Raw genomic sequence first — 8,424 nt, forward strand, 5'->3', positions numbered from 1 at the left:
GGGAGTTGCAATAAACAGAAAAAAACTCAACAACAACACCCCAGTGATGTCTTTTATTTCTAAAACCTCTTAAGTCAGGTCACTTGCATGTCAAGACACCTGCTACTTTTGAAGACAGAACATTTGTTGTCATCACACACTATTTTGCATCGCTTACCTTTCATACCGAACTGTATGACCAGTGATGCAAGAAAAAGCACATCTGTTCAATTTCTTCCATATCAATATCTTTCACACCATGAAAAAACAAAAACGCCTCGTGCCAGCATCAAAAAACAATTTCTTTGAACACAATAATAGAAATGTCTGTCCAGTCCCGTCTTTCTGTTCAAACAGCTGATGTCCAATTTTTGGAAGCTGGAAAATTTGAACGTTGACTGCATTTTGTTACTACTTTCACAGTGAATCGAGCGGAAAAAAAAAAAAAAAAGCAATGAAAAAGCAGCTAAAATCAAGTTGTGATATGCAGTATGAAAGTGACAGCGCCAACTAGAGTCCTGGCATGCAAATGACACGCTTTCTATTCTTGGAACTTTTTTTTTTTTTCCTCCCCCACTTTTTACTCTCCTTAAAACAATTCCAAACAAGGTAAACAAGGTAATAAAGTCACATTATCACACCACCGAGGGTGTGACCTTTGAACCCATCGAAAGACAGAACATAGGCGTTATTCTTTGGACCTTTGCACCCGCACTAAAAATTCCACTGCACTATAAAAATATGAGTTGAACGGTACAAGCAACCAACTCTTGATTGAGTCCGGATGGAAAATACCGTAAATGTTATTGATACTTGATGTGTCAATGTCACCCAGATTTGCAACTTGACAAATGCAAGTAAATTACAGCCAAATTTCAGGTGATAGAAAACGAAGCTATACGTGTAGATTGTTTGTTTGTTTTTTCTAAATGGTTTTCCAGGACAGGTTGTGCAAAAGGGCCGCTGTGAAGGATGAAGCCCGAGATGTGAACGTGTCAATGTTTGACACCTCAGGAAGCTAATAGCTAACCACATTCCCAAACGTCGGATAATGATTATTGGAAGCACTTCACACCGCTTCGCCGCTATCGGGCGGGTTTATTAGTGAGAAAAAAAACGCACACCATCATCTCAGTTGTACTTTTCAGACAATGGCAGTTTGACTTTCCGACTTCCCACCTGTTTCTCACATCGAGGTTGACGCCGTTAAATGTCGGCTCGTTATCGCGCTTCAGAAGATGCTGACGAAAGCGGCCGATATCGGCGCGAAATGTGAAAAATACATCTGATGAACGGCGCTTTGATTCCTGACGTGAGACGCGAGTGAATGGCGAAGACGAGTTTTGCAGCGTGTGACATCATCCCCACACCTGAGCGCTCATTCGTGTCATCAACGACTTTTTTCAAAGAAATGAAAAGTACGTTAGTCGTCACACTGAGCAGAGGAGCTCCAAATGGTTAATTCAAATGGTTTGCTTCTGCACTCGATTTGTTGGACCTACATTTTGGCTACCTCTGGGTTTTAGGCAAGGTTGCTGGAGACTATTTCTTTTGTAGTTCTACTCATAATAACCATGCCCACCACATTTAATGTTGATGACCAAAATTGGCGGTGGTTGAATTTCAGAAGTGATGGATCTCTGGATATGTCTACTTCGACCCAAAATAGAAAACCTCCTGTACATTTTAGGGCATGGTTCCTTAAGACTTTTTTGTGAGTTTAGTCATGATAAACACACCTACCAAAAATATTGCTTCTATGTAAAGCTGGCTTCGGGGGCTGAATTTTCAAAGAACCCTTTGGGTATGGATCTGTAGAAATGGCCCTAAAATGTCATCTTTGAACCAAAACGTCAGACTTTCTGTGTCTTCCTGGTCATGTCTATTTGAGACTTTTTTGTGGGTCTAGTGCTGATAAACAAGCCCACCAAATTTCATTCTGCTAAGTGAAAGTGGGTTCGGGGGCTGAATTTTCAAAGAACCCTTCAGGTATGGATCCCTGGAAATGGTCCTGAAATGTCAGCTTTGAACCAAAATAGCAGACTTCCTGTGTCTCAAAAGACATGTCTATTTGAGACTTTTTTGTGGGTCTAGAGATGATAAACAAGCCCACCAAATTTCATTCTGCTAAGTGAAACTGGTTTTGGGGGCTGAATTTTCAAAGAATTCTGGTGATATGGATCCCTGGAAATGGGCTCTTAAATGACAGCTTCAGACCAAATTGGCAGACTTCCTGTGTCTTACTGGTCATGTCTATTTGAGACTTTTTTTGTAGGTCTAGTGATGATAAACAAGCCCACCAAATTTCATTCTGCTAAGTGAAAGTGGGTTCGGGGGCTGAATTTTCAAAGAACCCTTCAGGTATGGATCCCTGGAAATGGTCCTGAAATGTCAGCTTTGAACCAAAATAGCAGACTTCCTGTGTCTCAAAAGACATGTCTATTTGAGACTTTTTTGTGGGTCTAGTGCTGATAAACAAGCCCACCAAATTTCATTCTGCTAAGTGAAACTAGCTTCGGGGGCTGAATTTTCAAAGAATTCTGGTGGTATGGATCGCTGGAAATGGCCCTAACATGTCAGCTTTGAACCAAAATGGCAGACTTCCTGTGTTTTATTGTAAAGTCTACTTTTAAAACCTTAACACTGGCTTGAAACCCTACATCTTTTTTTGAGACTCTAGCCAGGGTTTGAAAGCCTAACCCAGAGTGAAAACTCATCACTTAAAACACTAACTTTGCCTTGTTTGCAACCCCATCTTTTTTTTTTTTGCCGTTCATACAGGACGGCCTGCTTGCACTGTAGCTTTTCCCCGTGAATAAAAAGTGAAGTGGCAAATTCTTTCCCACGCCGAAGAAGAACAAAGTGGTCCCGTTGCGTTTTTGTCTGCTCCTTCGCCTCCTTCTTCTTGTCCTCCTCTTTTGTACCTGCAACCTTTCTTCCATTCAACTGGCCTTCTCGTCTTGTTCGCGCTCTCAGGGGCCTCATTATGACTTCAATCAAAACATTTTTATTTCTTCGCTGGCTGCTCCTAAGGACAAAACGGTCCCAAAAAAGTCCCAACCCCACCCTCGCTCCCTAAGTGTCCATTCAACTCGGGGTGCGCCTCGGACCGCCTCCTCAGGGGCGGCCATTGTGTCTCGGCAAGTTTGTACAGTACTGGAGGGGGGCGGGGAGGACCCCCAGATCCTGAATGGGGTCCTCATCAGACCACAATGGCGCAGGAGGGGTGGAACCTATTAGGGCCAAAAAGGGAAGTGTTGCCATTGTCCAAACCGTACTTTGCAATCGTCACGCAGATTTCAAAACAGCAATTTCAAACCCTAATCATACCTTGAAACCCTCATTTAAAACCCGCACAACGGCTTGTAAAACCGTAAATTGAAACACGAACTAAAATTTGAAACCCTGACTTCAAATACTACCTGAAATCCCTAACATGGGCTTATAACCCCAATTTGAAACCATAACCCTTGTTTGAAACCCGAATGAAAACCATCATTTGAAAGCCTAACTAAGACTTGAAACTCTAACTTGAACTTAACCCTAATTTGAAACCATAACAAACGATGGAACATGAAAATAGAAACCTGGCTTGGAACCCTATCACCGACTTGAAACCCGGCTTTAAAATGTCTTGAAACCCTAATTTGAAAACAACTTGCTTTGAAAGCATAACCTTGGCCTAAAACCCTAATCCTGGCTTGAAACCTTACTTTTATGGCCGAAGCCTTTTTTTTACACCCTAAAAACACAACTTCAAATCTTCAATCTTCAAAACATTGCTAAACAATACCTAATCCAATGCTGGAAAAGGATTCACAAGTGTTGTATCGCTTTTGCAAGCTCAACAATGTCTTGAAACCACAAACTAATTAACTGTAAACCTGACTACAACTCAAATTTAAAACTCTAATTCTCAGCCTAATTTTAAACCCGAAACCTATGTTGCCTATTAGGGTTATTAAAAGGAAGTGTTGCCATTGTATGTGTGTGTGCGTGTGTGTGTGCGTGTGTGTGTGGTTCCCGAGGGAAAAAGTGTCAATTGGTGCTAATCTGCCAGTGTTGGGTTATGATGTGGATTATGCAAATGCAGCTAATATATATTCATGTGCATGAAGGTTGATGTTGACAGCGTATGAATACGCACACAAAGGAATTTAAAAAAACAAAAAAGGGGGCGGGGCTTTTGGTGGAACACTTTTCTTCTTTCTTTCTTTTACTTCCGTGTTAAGCCTGAAGGCTGTTGAAATGCAAACGTGTTTTGTTGTGCTCCGCATTTAATACGTCATACTTGGCTAAAGAAACTTCATCTTTCCGTCATCCATTCATCCGAATGCATCGTTAAGATGCCAAAACTAGTCTACAGTTTAAGATAAAAATAAATAAATAAATAAATAAACAGCAGCCGTTCGCTGCTAATACTTCTGTCAAGCAACCACGCGAACGTTGCGTGCGCATGCGTATTACATAACGCCACAGAAGAGCTAAACCGTGGGTACGGTTTACTAAACTGTGGGTTCAGATTAGTAAACTGTGGGTACAGAGTAGTAAACTGTGGGTACAGATTGTTAAACTGTGGGTACGGTTTAGTAAACTGTAGGAACAGATTAGTAAACTGTGGGTACAGTTTACTAAACTGTGGGTACAGATGACTAAACTGTGGGTACAGATTAGTAAACTGTGGGTACAGATTGTTAAACTGTGGGTACAGATTACTAAACTGTGGGTACAGATGAGTAAACTGTGGGTACAGATTAGTAAACTGTGGGTACAGATTAGTAAACTGGGGGTACAGATTGTTAAACTGTGGGTACAGATTAGTAAACTGTGGGTACAGATTAGTAAACTGGGGGTACAGATTGTTAAACTGTGGGTACAGATTAGTAAACTGTGGGTACAGATTGGTAAACTGTGGGTACAGATTGTTAAACTGTGGGTACAGATTAGTAAACTGTGGGTACAGATTAGTAGACTGTGGGTACAGATTGTTAAACTGTGGGTACAGTTTACTAAACTGTGGGTACAGATTAGTAACCTGTGGGTACAGATTAGTAAACTGTGGGTACAGATGACTAAACTGTGGGTACAGATTAGTAAACTGTGGGTACAGATTGTTAAACTGTGGGTACAGATGAGTAAACTTTGGGTACAGATTAGCAAAAAAATAAATAAATCTGACCCTGACACTAGAGGTGCTCCGTATAGTTTTCTGTTTTTAATAGTTTGTTATTTGACTGCAAACATTTTTTCGTTTTAGTTTTTTTTCTCCAGTGCATCTGGCTTAATAAAACATTATCAACTTCTGTCAGTTTCTAATCAGTGATTGTCACGAGTTTGTGTCATCTTGTAGAAATATTGCGAGCTCCTGAACGATGACGTTCAAACGAGAATGTCACAAGCGGTTAGCAGCCGCCGAAGAGTTTATTGGAGACAATGCGAGCAGAGGGTGGTCCTTTTTTTGGGGGGGTGGGGGGTGCTTCGGCTCTAGTGGCGAGACAAACCTGCCGGCTAATTGCTCTTGTCAGCCTTTTCAAGACAATTAAGGCTCCTTCCTTGGCCGGCAGCCTAATTGCGGCTGATAACGATTGTTTGGGACCTCATCTCCAGCCGTAATTAACACGTGTGTGCTGACAAATTGACCCACTTGATTCTCGGCAAATCCCGCCGGTCATTGTGCTGCTAATTGGGCCCAATGTAAGCAGATACTTTAGACGCCCCCTCCCCCAATAAGACAAAACCACCGACCCACCCCCCCTCGCTGCTCTACATTGAATGCAATCCTGATCTCAACAATCAACAGTCTCCTGACCCAAAATGAACTTCAGCTATTGACAAAAGCAAAAAAAAATAATAATTACATACTATTTAAACCAATAAAAACTAGGGATGTCAGGCGATTAAAAATTCTGATCATAATTATTTATATCTGTTCTAAATGTACAATAAAATATTTTTTCCTACATTGCATACTCCTATTAACATAAAAGTGGGGGAAAAAATGTTCAACTAATAAAAATATGGCTGCATCTTTTAGTCGCTGGTACAGTAATTTTAAAATAATTCATAAAACTGAGTTGAAATTTAAAAGATGTACTGTTGTATAAAAAAAAATTAAAAAAAAGTAAAAAAAATAAAAAGCGTGTGACATTGATTTGTGTTGAGGTAGTTTTCTGCCACTAGATGGCATCATTTGCAGCTCAGCGCATTTTTCTTTGATCTAATCTTTAACGTGAAGTAACACATTTGTAAAATTAGAAAACACTCCACAAATTGTGCACTATTACGGATTTATTTATTTATTTATTTATTTATTTTATTTTATTTTTTTTTAATGTTGAATTTTGACGTGGATATGTCTGCTGCATTGCGACTGGAATTCCCCTTTTAATGCTTTCCAAGTAAAGGGACGGTTAAAAAAAAAACAAAAAAAACAAGCAAAACACATAAAAAAAAACGTGGCTTTAAATGAACTAAAAATCAACGCACAAATTTTGATACACTACATATCACCTAAAACAGGGTAAGGTGCATGCCGTGCCACTTAGTAAAATAAATAAATAAAACATTAAAAAATAGGTGTGATATTGATTTGTGTTGATGTAGTTTTCTGCCACTAGATGGCATCATTTATAAGACATTGGTGACAGGCAGCTCAGTGCATTTTTCTTTTCATAAGAGCTACCGAAACATGAAGTAACTCGTGAATATCTGCACATTTGTAAAATTATCAAATACAACTTGACACTCCACAAATTGGGCACTATTACTGATTTTGTTTTGTTTTTTGTTTTGACTCAGTTAAAATATTTCTAATACATTTAATTTTAATACAAGTGCTATTAAAGGTTATTTTAGTTAACAAAAACTAACGAAATAACTAAAAGTAAAATTCAAAAAACAATCTCCTTCATGAAAAAAAACAAAAAACGAAAATGCTTTTTAAAGAATGAAAACTAACTGAAATGACATTTTATGTTTACAAAACTAACTAAATCTAACTATAATTAGAGCAAAAATTTCTTTGGTTTTAGTCTTTGGTCATTAATTTAATGCATGAGACTTTGCGGATGACTTTAAATGTAATTTTTAGTCGATTTATTTTGATCTAAACCAGAATAATGACATTTGAAAGTATGCCACATAGAAGTGACGTCATCTAGCAACAACCAATAGAAAAGCACCAAAAGATGACGTCGCTCCCATGCTGGTTTTTAAATATCGCACACAAGTAATACACAAGTTTAAAAAAAACAACTAAAACTAATACTAAAACTAAGCATTTATTAAAGAATTAAAACTAATAAAAATTAACAGAACCACCCTGAAAACTAATTAAAACTAACTGAATTTAAAAAAACAAAACTCAAACCAAAATAAAAACTAAATAAAAAAATTCCCAAACTATAATAACGCTACTGCCATATTACAAATAAACTGGTTTATGTACTGTAGTATTTTTCTAAATATGCAAAAGCACAAATAAATTATTTGTACAATTCTTTTTTTTAGATCTAAACACAATTTCTGTTCATAACATGATGTGGCCCTTGCATCATTCTGATTTTCTGTATGTGGCCCTCAAATGAAAAAGTTTGGACACCCCTGCTTTAAATGAATTAAAATTGTGTAAAAAGTCAAGTCTTCATTAGTCGACGAAAATGCAGACTGATTTTAGTCCCACTTATTGTTTATGAATGAGTGTCTTAGTCTAGTCTAGTTTTAGTCCGGTGAAAAATGTGTGTTGACGAAACGATTTTTGTTTCGTTTTTGTTGACGAAATGAACACAAAGCAGTGGGCCGCGACCACCCGCTCGCCCCCCCTCGCTGACCGGCTGTCAGTCAAACCGCACAATAGCATCCCCTTCCCCCCACCTCATCCTATTTGCTCAGACTAGCCCCTCCCCTCAACCCGCCGCCGCCCACGCTCCGGCCAACAAGGACATTTGTGTTTTGTCAGCGCTGAATGCGGCGGCCATTAGTCAACAGCCGGCTCGCCATTCACGGCGACGCCGCGTCGGGTCGGGTCGGGTCAAGACAAGATGGCGGCAGAAAACAAAGAATCCAGTGAGTTCACAAAAGCGCAGTCAGTGTTGACGACGTAGCGATTCGGTCGCTAATATTTACTGGCAACTTTCACGGATAATTTCGAAGAAGCGAGACAACGCGAGCTGAACCGGTTTCATCTTGTTTTGAATGTTGATGTTCTTTCCTAGTGCTGGGTATCGATTCTAATTTCCTCAATCGATTCGATTTCGATTCACAAGAGTTCAGTTCGATTCGATTCACTTCAGTTCAATTGAATATCGATTAATTAATGTACGGAAGCGTATTGCATTCGCTTGAAAAAAACAACTTGTTTTTCTGACTAATTTTTCGGGGGAGCTTTGTTTTTTTTGAGTAATTTTTTTTGAATATTTTTTTTTTCTGTTTTACTGAATATTTTTA

Source organism: Festucalex cinctus, chromosome 1 (genome assembly GCF_051991245.1).
Source record: "Festucalex cinctus isolate MCC-2025b chromosome 1, RoL_Fcin_1.0, whole genome shotgun sequence".
NCBI classification, from domain to species: domain Eukaryota; kingdom Metazoa; phylum Chordata; class Actinopteri; order Syngnathiformes; family Syngnathidae; genus Festucalex; species Festucalex cinctus.